Source organism: Crocuta crocuta, unplaced genomic scaffold (assembly GCF_008692635.1).
Source record: "Crocuta crocuta isolate KB4526 unplaced genomic scaffold, BGI_CrCroc_1.0 scaffold143, whole genome shotgun sequence".
Lineage (NCBI taxonomy): Eukaryota > Metazoa > Chordata > Mammalia > Carnivora > Hyaenidae > Crocuta > Crocuta crocuta.
This window is the reverse complement of record NW_027529175.1, coordinates 4,405,231-4,419,430: the sequence shown is the minus strand read 5'-3', so window position 1 is coordinate 4,419,430 and position 14,200 is coordinate 4,405,231.

Here is a 14,200-nt window from a genome sequence, read left to right as displayed (position 1 = left end):
AGAGGGAGGGGGAGGGGGAGGGAGGGGCAGCAGGAGCTGATCACGTAGAAAAGATTTGACAGAATGAGCCCGTTAGCTGCGTGGGTCTCAGGACAAGAGCCTTGCAGGGGCTCGGCTGGTTAGGCATCCAGCCCTTGATTTCACGTCATGATCTCACTGTTCATGGGACCGAACCCCTCGCTGGGCTCTGTGCTGTTAGCACAGCCTGCTTGGGGTTCTCTCTCTGACCCTCTTCCCCCTTGCAAGCGCTCTCTCTCTCTCTCTCTCTGTCTCTCTCTTTCTGTGTCTCTCAGAATAAAATAAATACACATTTTTAAAAAGAGAGAGAGAGAACATTGCAGTGAAGGGAGGCGGGGCCGTGGTGAGGCTGAGGAACCCCCACAAAGGGAACAAAGGGCTGCGGCTGAGAGGAGACTGGAAGACGGACGGGTATTTGAGTCACAGCTCTGCCCCAGATTCCTCCACTGTGTGACTCTGTCGCCCTCAAATGACTCAAAGGCTTCCGGGGGGCACAGGGTGCCTAGGGTCCAGGAGATAGCACTGCATTGAAGTCTGTTTTATTTTCTTTTTTAAGGTCACTTTAATGTTTATTTATAGTTGAGAGAGAGAGAAATAGCATGGGAAGCGCAGAAAGAGAGGGAGACACAGAATCCGAAACAGGCTCCAGGCTCCGAGCTGACAGAGCCCGGCGCGGGGCTCGAACTCACGAACCGTGAGATCATAAGTCGGACGCTTAGCTGACCGAGCCCCCAGCACTGAGGTTTAGAAAAGGCTGGTTCTCCCGACCGCTCTGCTGCTGCGCCTTCTCGGCCAAGGAGGCTGTGGACGGCTCGTGTCTGCAATCAGCGTGTGGCCGCTGGCTGTCGTGGGGTCCACGGGAGGGCGTGGGTGAGAACGCGCTGCCCCAAGGACAGGTGCTCTCTGCGTGCCGACAGGCACCCTTGCGAGCCCTGTGGCCATCACCGAGTGACCCCGGCAGGTTCGACCAAGGGGCTGAGATGGACACGCAGCTGGGAGCACCTGCTACCTGCCGGGAGGTGTAGGCAGGGGAGGGGAAGGGCGGGGCCGCCGAGCTCTCCACAAACAGGAAGCCATGGGTCCCTCCGTAGGGCCCCGGGTCAGACTCCTGGGGCCTGGAGGGGACCCCGCCGGGCCCTGCCCATGGTCTAAATCCCTCCGTGCTTAGCTCATGTGCCTCCTTGTTGACACTCGTGCCTTGGGGACCCTGAATGCAGACCCAGGCGGGGATAAACCCCCTCCCCGGCTCCAGCTTGATGGGCAGGACAGGGAGCCACAACCAAGTGACCTCGGGAGGCGGAGAGGGACCCAGGGCCCGGGACAGAGCCAGAGCTCTGCCGTGTTTCCCCTCAAGCAGGGAAGCCACAGGGGAACCACAGCGCCCGGGGCCCCGAACGCAAACCACGGCGCTCTGGCCACACTCGGGATCAGGTCCACCCCGTCCGCGGCCGCCCGGCCTGTGTATTACGTCCGTCCTCCCACCCGGCTCTGAGGGCTGGGGGTCTGCAGGGCCACCGTCATCCTGTCTTACCTCCTCCCCTCTCCTGCCTGTGGGGCAGTGGAAACACAGAAGGGCGCCCGGCGGCAGGTTCATCAGATTTCAGCTCACAGTCTACACTGCCTGCCTCTCCTGGCCCCGGGTCCTGATAAACCCTGAGAAGACCCTGGCCCACGTACATGTGAGTCACTGTTTGGGTACCCCCCAAAGCAGAGGGCTAGCTAACACTTGATTGCCCCTGGGAACGGGGAGCTCTCTACCTGAGGGAACCATCTCTCTTACCTCCACTAGTCGGGGTTACTTATCCCAGTCGGCCCCAGCCCTGCCCCTCAGGGGACACAGAACACGGCCATGACCTCTCCTCGCCAGCTGGGCCCCACAGAGCTCACCCATTGTGCCAGTCTCTGCCCCCTGCCCAGCCCGCGGGGAAGCATGGGCCCCACACCAGGCACCTTCGCTGTGTTTCAGAGGTGCAGGTGGGGACCCGCACCCCAGGCCGGAGCGAGGGCGTGGCCCTTTTCTCACCTGGGAGGCAGAGCCTGGAGCGCAGGTGGCGGGACTCAAACCCCTTCCCAACCCTCCAGGCAGGACCTCGGCGCCCCAGCCAAATGCGGGCTCAGCACTTCGGGAGATGGAAACCCCCCCTTCCTTTGGCTCCTCTCCTCTTCCCAACAGCTGGCCGGGCTCAGCCGTGCGCCCAGACACGCCAGGAGCAGCTGTCCCCTCTGCGGGCGGCACTGTCCTTTCGCCCCAGCTGCACACGGGGCTGGGAGGGGCCACCGCGTGTTCTCGGCTCCCCGGGCTATTCTTAGCTCCCAGGGCCCACAAGCAAGGTCACCCTGCTGTCCCGAGAGAGAAGGGACTCAGACTTGGACATGATGACAGAGTGCCTGGCCCGCAGGCTGCCCGGCTCCAGAAGGCGAGGGCCGTGCCTGGTTCAGGGGATGGGCCGGGGTGCGCAGCCGGGTTGGGGGGGGGGGCCAGCCCTTAGGCAGGGACGCGATGCCGCTGTGCGATCCCCACTCACCCGCAGGCGCCCGGCTTCCACCGACGTGTCCCAGGGCACCCGGGACCGCGCCTGGCACCTGGTCAGTTAATGCATTGATTAATTAATCCCCGAAGGTGCCCCGGTCTCATTTCTGGGGCTCAGGAAGTCACCTTTGAAAGGATAGTCAGAGCCAAACACCAGCCGCTGCAGGAACCACTTCCATTCTAGAAGGGGTGGCACAGAGCAATGACCCGGGAGCCGGAAAGGACCCTGCCGTGGAGAAAGCCGGGGACCTTGGTGTGTCCACAGTGGCCGGGCGCAAGAAGGCCGCGTGTCCGTGCGCACTGGGGGCCAGCAGAGGGCAGGGGCAGGGATCGGGGTGTGCTCTGGCGGGGTCCCCTCGGCTGCCCTGTGGAGGGGGCCCGGGAGGGGCCGGGACAGCTAAGGTTGGGGGGTTGCTGAGGCCCAATCCAGCCGGAGTTTGCGGGGTCTGAAGTCAGGGCGGGTCTGAAGCCCCCAGGCCCCTGACAGCCGGGAGGGGGAGAATCTCCCGGGAGAAGAGAGGGGCTCATTACGCGGGGGGATTAGTCACAGCACCCTGCACCTTTACGGGAAGGACTTCGCACGTCATTATCTGCTGGGCACGAGCAGCCTGTTTGGGGTGTGGGGAGAAATTCATTAAGGCTGGGGACCCCGGGGAGAGCGGTGCGAGGCAAGCGCCAACTGTGCTTGTTAATGAAAACATCGGGGCCCAGTTGCAGGCTCGTGTGGCCAGACTGTGTGCCGGGTGTCCCTCGTGGGGGCACCTGGAGGGGCGTCAGTCACTCGCGCCTCGCGGGCCGCTCAGAGCCACAGACACGGCTTCTTGAACGAAGGCCTGTGTGGGGCTGGGCCCCGTGCTGGGCGACGCCGAGGGCCTGGAGCCGGGTCAGACCCAGGCCGGCCCTCAGCTCCCGGCAGTGACAGGCGCGCAGACAGACGGCGTCCCCCGGCGCTGTGGTGAGTGGGAAGCCCAGAGGCGGCAGGGCCCCAGCCTGGGCGCAGAGAAAGCTTCCGGGAGGAGGAAAGAGGTGACTGCGTCCTCAAGGATAAGAGGGAACAAGAGACACAGTCCAGGGAAGCGAAGACAAAGGTCCTGGGGCGGGCGGCCTGAAAGGTGAGACAGACCAAGCTCAGGGCGGCTTTGTGGCAGGAGGTGGATCTTGGCGAGACTGTGGGACCCGGACTTTGTCCTGAAGGCAGCAGGGAGCCATTGAAGGGTTCTTAGCAGGAGAGGGGTGCTGCCAGATCTGGGTGTCACGCAGATCCCTTCGGCCCCCATTTAGACCATGGCCGGTGGGGCCAGAGAAGGGAGTAGGCTTCTGGCTACTTCTCCAGTCCCCGCAGGAGGTCGTGAGGCTTGAACTGGGGGACACCAGTGGGTACGAGGAAGAACAGCCAAGAGGCTGAAGCCAGAGGACCCTCAGGGCTCTGCCTGACGATGCCAAACCCCAGGTTGGTGACTGACGGGCGAAGGTGTGAGCTCGTCAAGGGCAGGGCGCCCTCACGGATCGGCCTGTGTCCCTCCCCAGTGCTGTCCTCTGCCCGCCGTGCCCCATGCTCTTGGTCAAGGGTGTTCTTGGATCCTCGGCCCTCTGGACCCCACCTGTGGGGCGGCCCCCACCCCGCCCCTCCCGCTTGATGACTCTGCTTCCCCCTCCCCCGAGCCCCCATGCCTGTCCCCACGCTGGCTCTGGCGCACCCTTGTGGGCGGAAGGCAGGGGAGGAGGCAAAGCACCTGTGTCCTGCGTCACGCACAGCAGGTACTTAAGACCTAGCAGCTGTGATTATGATCCGTGAAAGACCAAATTCTGGGCACCGGCTTCTAGCGAGGGGAGAGGGTGGGGTTAGCCGCGGAGGGTCCCCACTGTGCGCCATATTGGCCTCAGCTGGCCTTTTATCACAGGGTCCCGGAAAGATAGGAACCGTTGTCCCCATTTCAAAGATGAGGAAATCGAGGCTCAGAGAGGGAAAGTGACTTCTCCGGGGCCTTCTGTGATGTGAGGCAGCTCCAGGCCTCCTCCACAGCTGGGGCTCGGTCTGTCATGTTCACACTGAAATACATTAAGGCGTCGGGAAGGTTTAACGTGCCGGATGGCCTTGGGCAGGTCACTGGACGCTGCTGAGCCTCAGTTTCCTCAGCCGCAATTGGGCTTCCCGCCGCTGATCTTGGAAGGCTGCTCTTGCGGCCGTGGTTTTGGGTTCTATCTTTGCAGGCGTGCCCCCGGCCGCGACACTGCCCTCGGGCTCTGGAAGGAGAAGGCAGCCCGTCCTCTCTTCGGTCTGGGTTCGAGCGGCAGGCACGGTGCTTCGGAGAGACCTTAGAGCAAGACATGGACAGAGCCAGCTGCAGGGGGCCGGGCTCTGCCTGTGGTCTCGCCCCGGCGGGCAGGACTGACGCAGAGGCACCCCCGGGACACCGGGTGAGGCCACCCTTTCTCAGACCAAAAGATATTGGTGTAAATGGTTCTGAACCTGGAAATCTAACACAGGGCAGACAGGGCTGTATTTACCTGCTGTGTGGCCCTGGGTAAGGCACTTAACTTCTCTGATCCTCCTTGTCCTTGACTGAAATGGTGCAAAACTAACCGTGCCTCCCCTGGGGGCTGGGGGTGCTCATGAGGAAGTGTTTGCAAAGCTCCGGGCTGGGCAAGGGGTATACAAATTGGGCCCCAGAAGCTGGACTTTCTCTTCCTTTTCCCCTCTTTCAAAGGAGCCGGGGAGGGGGGGCTGGCCCTGCTCGGCCAGAAGAGCCCTGGGACAGGGCCCGTGGGGCGTCCTCGCCCCTGGTCGCCGGCGCAGCCCTCTGATTCCCCTCACCCCAGCCGCACCCCTCAGGCTCCCGGGCAGCCCTCCGGAGGCTCTGACTCACGGTGGCTGCTGACCCGTGAATAAGCTGTGGCTGGAAATTGCCCCAGATACAGAGGGGCTGCCCGGCCAGGGTCACGGGCTCTGCCCCGCTGTCCAGGCCAGGGCTCGCCCCCCGCAGCCGGGAGTCTCACCAGAAGGGAATTCGGACAGATACCGGAACCCACCACCAAAGGCTCCCCTTTCCCTGGCGCCCTGGAAACACGAGATTTTGCAAGAACAGCTTGCTCTGGGAGGCTAAGTCAAACAATATTGAGAGTGTTTGGAGAGGCCCAAATCAGAGAGGCCTGACGCTCCGATCCACGGCCCGGGGGCCTGCTGGACCCTCGAGAACGTGCCTCCCAACGCCTGGGTGAAACCCGCCGAGAAGCGGCTCCGGGCTGAGTCCGCCAGAGCCCCACACCATCTGAGCCAGAGCAGGGGAGGAACCGAGGGCCAGGGAGGCAGGCCAGGACATGCTCCCATTCCAGGGCTCTCTACTCCGTTCCTCGTTGCACTGAGGTCCAGAGCACAGGGCTGGGGCAGAGGAAGGACTGACCGAGGTTCAAATCCCAGCTCTACCGCTTCTTTGCTGTGTGACCCCGGGCTAGTCACTGAACCTCTCTGGGCCTGTTTTGTCAACTGTAAACAGGAATGTAAAGAAGCACCTTCCAGGACGGTAGTGAGGATTTAGGGGGTGTGAGACACCATGGGGCGCAGAGCACCCAGGAAGTGCCTACGCTCTCTGAGCCGATACTGTGTGCCCACCCAGGAAGGGGGAAGAGAGAAGGCACATTCCGGCCCCAAGTGGCTGGCAACCTCATTCGAGAGAAAAGGTAGATCTTCATGCCAGACTGGGTGACCAGGGTCATCAGAGACTCCTGGGGGCCTCAGCTGCCGCCTCCCACCTCCCAAGAGACAAACCCTTCTGTGGAGCAAAGGCCCCCCCACCCCCCGCCGTTTCCCAGGGCGGGGCCGCTTGGGGGGCGGGGTGGCAGCGAGGCGCTCAGAGCTCAGAGCTCTGCCCCAGGCCTGATTCTCACCAGCAGGGGGACCTCGGGCCGTCCCTCCACTGCCGGGCCCCCCTTGTGGCTCTGAGATGAGGGTGCCCCCCTCCCCCGCCCCTGCGCCCTGCATCGTCTCTGGGCGCAAGTGCCTGTGGAAGGCACCGAGCTGAAGAGGCTCCGTACATGCCAATTATCCGGATTATCACTGTTGTTGTGATTACTCTGGGGCCTGCCCGCGGGGAGGGCCGGGCTGCGTGCAAATTAGGCCTCAGCTCAGGGTGCTTGGCTCAACCCACCAATTTGCATCATATTAATCTTCGTCATCTGTGCGGCGGGTTGGAGGTGCTGGTGAGACCCGGGAGCCCCAGAGCCACGGGCTGCAGCAGAATCCAAACCCGGACAGATGCGGGAACGGAGGCCCCAGCGGTCAGCTGTGTGCTGGGGGGAAGGGGGGGGACAGACCCGCCGGGGGATCGAGGCCTGGCTGGAGGCCTCTTACTGTCCCCAGTGCGGCCTCTCTGCCTCCCGCGGAGGCCTGTGTGGTGCCTCCTGGGAGCCAGGCCCCAGCTGAGCCCAAGGCCACCCCAGGCCACCAGCCGACACTCAGGGAGCACCGGGCTCTGCTTCCCCAGCCCCTGCGGTCCGGTCCGCTCCCTGAGGGCAGCTGATTATCGTGACAATGCACTGAGGTCGTGACAATGCACCCAGGAGGAAATGGGGCCCAGGGGCCTCTTGTTTCTCAGTTTTGAAAAGTGCAGGTGGGTGTCACCCACCATCGCTTCCTGGTTCCCACCGCCCCTTGCGGCAGACACGCGCCCGGGGTCCACGGGGCCACGCAGCCACTCCCACCCGCTGGGCGTCAGCAGGCTTCAAGCCCTAGGGTCCACGGCAGGCAGGTCTGCAAGGGCCATCTTGCAGGGTCACAAAGTTTCCCTGGGAGCAATGCCTAGAATCAGCTCTCTGAACACAACTGGCCGCAGCCCACGTGGGGCAGGGCCACGCCTAGGGATGTGGGAGATTAGGGATGAGAACATGGAGGGCCTTGAGTGCCAAACTAGGGATTCAGACTTCATCCCAAAGGCGAAACCACATAAGGGCTACAGGCAGAGGGGTGGCTAGGTCAGGGCTGTGCTGCCTAAACACCACCCAGGGGTCTGCAGCGGGGGGGATGGGCTGCAAGCATCTTCGCCCCATAAAAGTTAAGTAAGTAGTTGGCACTAAATGGTTGCTGAGTTTATTAGTTTTTCTATTAGCACTTAATAAAGGTAGCGGCTTAAAACAGCGCCCATTTATTACCTCACAGCTTTGTAGGTCAGAAGTCTGGGTGGGCTCGGCAAGCCCTCTGTTTGGGGTCTCATAAGCCAGAAATCAAGGCATCGGCTCAGGGGTGCATGGGGGGCTCAGTCAGTTAGGGGTCCGATTCCTGATTTCAGCTCAGGTCATGACCTCGTGGTGTGTCACACACAGAGCCTGAAACGGGGCTCGAACCCACAAACCATGAGATCATGTCCTAAGCCGAAGTCAGGCGCTTAACCGACTGAGCCCCCCAGGTGCCCCAATAACTAAACTTTTCTAAAAAAAGAAAGTAAGGTACCAGCCCAGACGAGCCCTTGAGAGGAAGCTCTGAGACTTTCCGCACTTCCTCAGGGCGGATGCGGATCCTGGTGGCCCAGGATGGAGATCCTTTTCCTTACTGGCTGCTGGTGGCGGCTGGTCTCACCTCTTTGCCCTGACCCCCTCCCCATCTCAGCCTGAGCCTCCTTCATGTGGACTCGCCACCCACTGGCGTCTCTTTCTTCCTCTTTGAACACCCGCTTTGGAAGGGCTTCTGTGATCAGCTCAGGCACAGGATAATCTCCTTAAGGTCAGCTGATTAGTCATCTTCATTATATCTAGAAAACCCCTTTCGCCACCTGCCGTAATCTCGGGGTGACCCGGGGCGGGGGCAGCAGGTGGTGGCCACGCGCACTGTTGCTGCGGACGGAAGCCCGGTCTCGTCTCGGCTCTGAGTGGCCCCGCCAGGGCCAGAATAGCAACTGTGCTCCCACTCGTGGCCAGGAGGGGGCCAGGCAGGGCAGGGAGGCGCGGGGGGGCTCCGCGGAGGCCCCCCCGGTGAGGTCAGGGCCCTCACGCGGCCCACGGGGCACGGCACACGTCGGCTTCACCGCAGCACCCGCGGCCCACACGACGGTCTTTCTGGACCCGCCGACCGGCCACCAGCTCACTGCGTCCGGCGTCCCCAGTCTCCAGAAGGACAGTCGGCCACGGCAGTGGCTTTCACGCCCTGAGCACCTACTGTGAGCCCGGCTCTGAGCAGTCAAGACTCAAGACATCTTCCGGATGAGCTAAGAGGCTGAGAGCCTGGCCGGGGCCACCGGGTGCAAGTCCAGCGCTCTGGCTCCGGAGCCCCGCGGTCCCAGGGCTGTAGCTCTGCTGCAACACGTGGCCCCCGTGGCCAGTTAGGACGGCGTCAGCAGCAAGGTCACAGGGTGCCCATGGCCTCACGGGCCTCGTGCGTCACAGCGGGCAGGGCCGGGAGGCGGACCGGCTGGGCTGCCGGCCAGCTCCTCCCACTCTCCCGGGGCTCATGTCCTCTGTGAACGAGGCGAGGCGAGGCGGGTGGACCTNCCGGAGCCCCGCGGTCCCAGGGCTGTAGCTCTGCTGCAACACGTGGCCCCCGTGGCCAGTTAGGACGGCGTCAGCAGCAAGGTCACAGGGTGCCCATGGCCTCACGGGCCTCGTGCGTCACAGCGGGCAGGGCCGGGAGGCGGACCGGCTGGGCTGCCGGCCAGCTCCTCCCACTCTCCCGGGGCTCATGTCCTCTGTGAACGAGGCGAGGCGAAGCGGGTGGGCCTGACGCCCCCCGGGGCCCTTCAAAGAGCTTTATCCAGAGGTGGGGCGACCCCTGTGGATTGAGAAGGAAATAGCCAGCAAGAGGTGAGTGGCCTGCCCACCACCCCCATCCACCCCATAGGAGGGACCCAGTGGCCAGATGGCCCAGCATAAGCCCCGAGCCAGGCCAGCGGTTCAAATTCAGGCTTGGCCACGTCCTCTATGAGTGACTCGGGGGTGACTCAAATGTCTCTGAGCCCCGGGTCCTTGCCTTGAATGCAGGAAACAGGGACTCGGGGTCAGAACCCCAAGATCTTGTAGAGGGAGGAGGGAGTAGAGAGGCTGCTCAATTAGATGGTGCAGAGGCCTGGGTGGGGGGAGGCGGCCTGGGTGGGGGCAGGTGGCTGGGGGTGTGCGCACTGGTGCCCCTCCCCCTGCCCAGCCCGGGGGGCCGGCCTCCGAGGGCCTCCTCGCTCCCTCCCAAAGGGGGTGCAGACCTCTGCTGGACGCCTCGTGTCCCCAACTTCTAATTAAATGGCAGTGATTTTGACGTCGCAGGTGATCTTCTCAGGAGGCCTGGCTTTAAATTTAGCTCCCTCCCCAGCCAGCCCTTTGAAAAGGCTGCTCCTCACAGAGAGAGAGCGAGAGCGTGAGTCATCTCCAGCACGCCCGCCCCANGTAGGGCAGAGGGATGCAGGGGGTGGGGGCAGGCGTCCCGAAGGCAGAGAAGTAGTAAATAGGGAGGGTATTGAAGGCGACGGTGCATGTGGAGCCCGACACACAGTAGGCTCAGAAACGGGGGTGACATCTCCCGCGGCGGTCTGTGTCATCACCTGCACACCCTCCCTGGCCCCTCCCTCCCCCAGCCCGGCCCAGAGGAGACACGCATATTTGTGGCCTGGGTGCCCGCATACTCACCCGGCCCCCAAAGGCCCTCGAGACGTCCGTCCCCGCTCCCGCAGGTGCACCGCCGGCTGGCTCGAGCTCTGAAGCCTGAAGATGCTTCCGACCCCCACCCCCCAAAGACAGCGTCTTGTGCCCCAGATCCTTGAACTTGGGGAACTTCCCTGATCTGGCAAGAAGGGAAAATAAAGGAGCTTCGCCCAGAGGAGCCCGCCATGTGAGGAGAAGCACAGACAGGTGCGCGGGTGCTGGCCTTGAAGGCTGGAGCCACACAGCCTCGAGCCAAGGCTGCGGGCGGCCACCGGGAGCTGGAGCGAGTCTGGCGGGGACGCAGCTCCGTCGACCCAGACTTCAGCCCAGGGACGCTGACTTCCGGCTTTCCGGCCCCCAGAACTACAAGGGAATAAACATGTGTTGTTTTAGGCCACCAGGTCTGGGGGCCCTGTTGCGGCAGCCACAGGAAGCCAGACGCGGGGGTTGGGAGAAGTGAATGAACGTGCCCTCTCCCACACAGCTGGTGAACAGCCGAGCGGGGATTCAAGCCCGGGTGTGACCAGTACCAAAGCCTGTGCTTCCTCCTGCCCACTGGGGACTTCCTGGAAGAACAGAAGGGACATCGATGCAGGTCAAGTACCAGCTAAGCGCCAGGTGCTCATTTCTTTTGCGACGCAGTCGCTCATGTAATTCTACGTTGACCTTTTGAGGTGGATAAAATCACCCCCATTCTGCAGATGAGGAAATGGAGGCTCAGGAAAGCCACCTGGTTCTGTCCAGGGTGGGGGACGGAGAAGGCGCAGGCCCTGGGGCACAGCGGGTAGTGGCGGCGGCGTGAGGAGCCCACGCAGGGGCCGGTGAGGGAGACCCCAGGGACTAGCGGCCTTGATGGGGATGGAGCCCAGGGCGCCGGTGCCGGGGGCTGGGGAGGCGCCCGGGCCCTGAGCCGCGATCCTGCTGCAGCAGGGACAGAGTCAGGGCCGATGGAGGTTTAACAGCCGAGGCATCACCTGACCCGGCTGGGAGCTTCCCCGGGGCGGGGGGGGCAGTGAGCCGGTCCCCACTCCGCGTGTCACGCACCAGACACAGGACAGGCCCAGGGCCCTGCTCTGTGACGAGAGGGGGGCGGGGGGCTCTCCTGACTAACGAGGCTTTTCAACATTCCTGAAGGTGCCATACACAGGCCCACAGACCCTCACACACACACACACACACACCCCAAACATACCCTAACACAACACATCACACACACCACATATGTACATATGCCACACACACACACAACACAGCACACCACGCACACCACATACACACATAAACCACACACACCATCACACACTATGCTCACACCCCATATACACACCATACACCAACACACTGATGCGTCACCGCACACACCACACTCTACACAGTCTCAGTGACCCCAGGCACGGCCTCTGCCTACAGAGGACAGTCACCTCGCAGCCTGAACACCCACGAGCCCTCTGGCCTGTTTCTCAACCTGTCTTGTGCTTGGTTCCCACCACAACACGGGATGATCACCCCCCACGCCCCGGGAGGGTCGCGGGTGCAAGGGCAGGGTGTCACGCGTGCCCTGTCTCATTTAGCTCCACAATATGCCACAAGGGAGGCGCTGCTGTGGTCTCTTTAGGGAAGAAAGCCACCCCGGGTAGAGAGCCTGTGATTGGAAGTGAGGGGGATCTGGGCCGGAAGCCCTGGTTCTGTCTCTTGTGGGCTGTGTGGCTCAGGGTAGGTGCCTTGACCTCTCTGGGCCCCAGCTGCCTCATCTGTAAGATGGGGAGGACACCACACAGTGCTGTGGTGTGCGGAAGGCTGAGCTTAGTTTCTGGTGAAGTTCAAGTTCAATCATTGTCTGTAAACATGAAGATCCAAGGATGGAAGACAGTGGGGGGTTTGTACTGGGCATTCGGGGTTGGGGGGGACTGACCTGCCCTCCGTGGCTCAGACTTACTCTCCCTCCCCAGACGACCCACTGATAACTCTCATCACCACGCCTTCCGTAGGGGCTCTGTAATGTCCCCCACAGTCCCTGCCTCGAGGTCACTGGGCCCCGGACAGAGGAAGGCGGGAACGAGTGTGCTGAGATAGGCTCCCTGGCTCAAGGCCACCACACACCGGGTCCAGCACAGCCACGACCCGAAGGTGAGAAGTGGGCCAACAGGAAATAGGGGCTGCTGGGGAGGACAGGTAGAGAGAAGGACCCGGCACGGGAGAGGGGAGCCCGAGCAGCGGTCAAGAGGTCTCGGAAGCGGGGGGGCTTTTCCCGGTGGAAACAGAACGAGCATCTTGTCTGATGCGACGGACTCCCTCCCCAAGCCTGACCCTGCCCTTGACCTCCGGGCGCAGGGGTGCAGGGGCTGGCCGCAAGGACTGTCTCCCAGGACGGAGATGGGTCTGGGGAGAGCACCCGCGGGGCGGGGGGCCCTGGGTCCCCGGGCAGAGGGCCGGGGAGCGCCGGGAAGGCGCGGGGCGAGTGCGGCGGGCTGGGAATGCGAGCCCAGGTGGGAGGGAGAGGCTGAGAGGAGAGGAAGGAGGGCGGGGAGCCGGAGGGGCAGGGAAAGTGGAAGGGAAGGAGGCAGGGAGACGGGAGATGGAAGAAAGAAGGAGCCACCCAAGGAAGGAAGCAGGAGCCTGAAAGAAAAACTGAGAGGAGGAGGAGGAGAGCGCGAGGGAGGGAGGGGAGGTGGCGAGCGAGGCAGGGAGGAGGAAAGAGGGAGAGAAAGAGGGAGAGCGAGGGAGGGAGCGCGCGGGGCGGGCGNGGAAAGGGGGCCGAGGACGCCCGGCCGAGAGTCCGGGGCAGGAGCCGTGCGGGGTCGCCGGTGCTCCGGCGTCGGGGTCCGCGCCGGGGCTGCTCAAGGTCGGGGTCGCTGAGCCTTGCGGAGGACCCGGCCCGGGTCCGAGCAGCAGTCCGGGGCGCGTGGTGCCGGTACGCGGCAGTTGGGAGCGGAANCCATTTCCCGGGGCCGAATCAATATTGATCCCGCGCCTGGGGCCGGGTGGCCCGGCGGCGGCCTCGGAAGCTCATTAGCGCCAGCGGTTGCCATGGTAACGAGACCCCAAGCGTCTTCAGGTTATATTTATTCTAATTATTATTATCATTATTAGTATTAGTGTTTGTTAGTCAGCCGGAGGAAGAAAGAGAGGAGGAAGAAATGCCAGCGCGCCCTGGCGCCTCCGACCGCCCTCTCTTTGGAGAGAGCCGGTGCTGGCGGCGGGAGGGCCGGCCGGGGTCGGTGTGCGCTGCAGGCTCAGGGCCGCACCCCTGGGGCGATGGGGCCAGGGAAGGGGAGTTACATAATCTGCCGTGGGAGAGTGTCTGTGTGCCTCTTTGTGTCTACTGTGCCTCTCTCGGCCTCTCTGATCCCTTGGCTAGTGACTGCTCCTGCCCCAGGAACCCCCGACCTGGATGGGAGGAGCAGAAAGTGCCTGGCACCCGGAATCACAGTGGGTGGCCTCCATCTGGCCCTCTCTTCCTTGGCTGGGTGACCTTGAGCAAGGTGCTTGACCCCTCAGAGCCTCTGTTTCCCCATCTGTAAAGTGGCTTGGCAGCCGTTGGAACCTCTGTAGGTGGCTGTGGGGTCATGCTGAGAAGGCCCTAGAAGTTCTGATTGTGTGCTGGTGACTGTGTGACGCCAGGCAGCTAACTGCCCCTCTCTGGGCCTCAGTTCCCTAGTCTGTAGAACGAGGACCCTGACCCCAGTGTGGCTAAGACAGTTTCGGTCACTGGTGTCCTGTGAATCTCATTTGGGGCTGTGATTGAAAGACTGTTGAGCCGGCAAGTTAGGCCCCGTTCAGAGCCGGGCCGAGGGGATTCCTCCATCACCCCTGCCGCTCTCACCTGCCCGATGGTCTGAATGTGACCGGGAAGCGTGTGGCCCCGCAGAACATCGGCACATTTTCACCGACAGCCAGTCTTCAGGGTATGGTTGGAAATGGCTTTCAGAACCAGATCAGAATAACGCTGGGGTCCCTGGTGCCAGCGCAGGCCGATCCCCTTGCTGGTCACGGTTGTCCCGAATTGGAGGGTCTCCCCCACCCCTGAACGTGTGACTG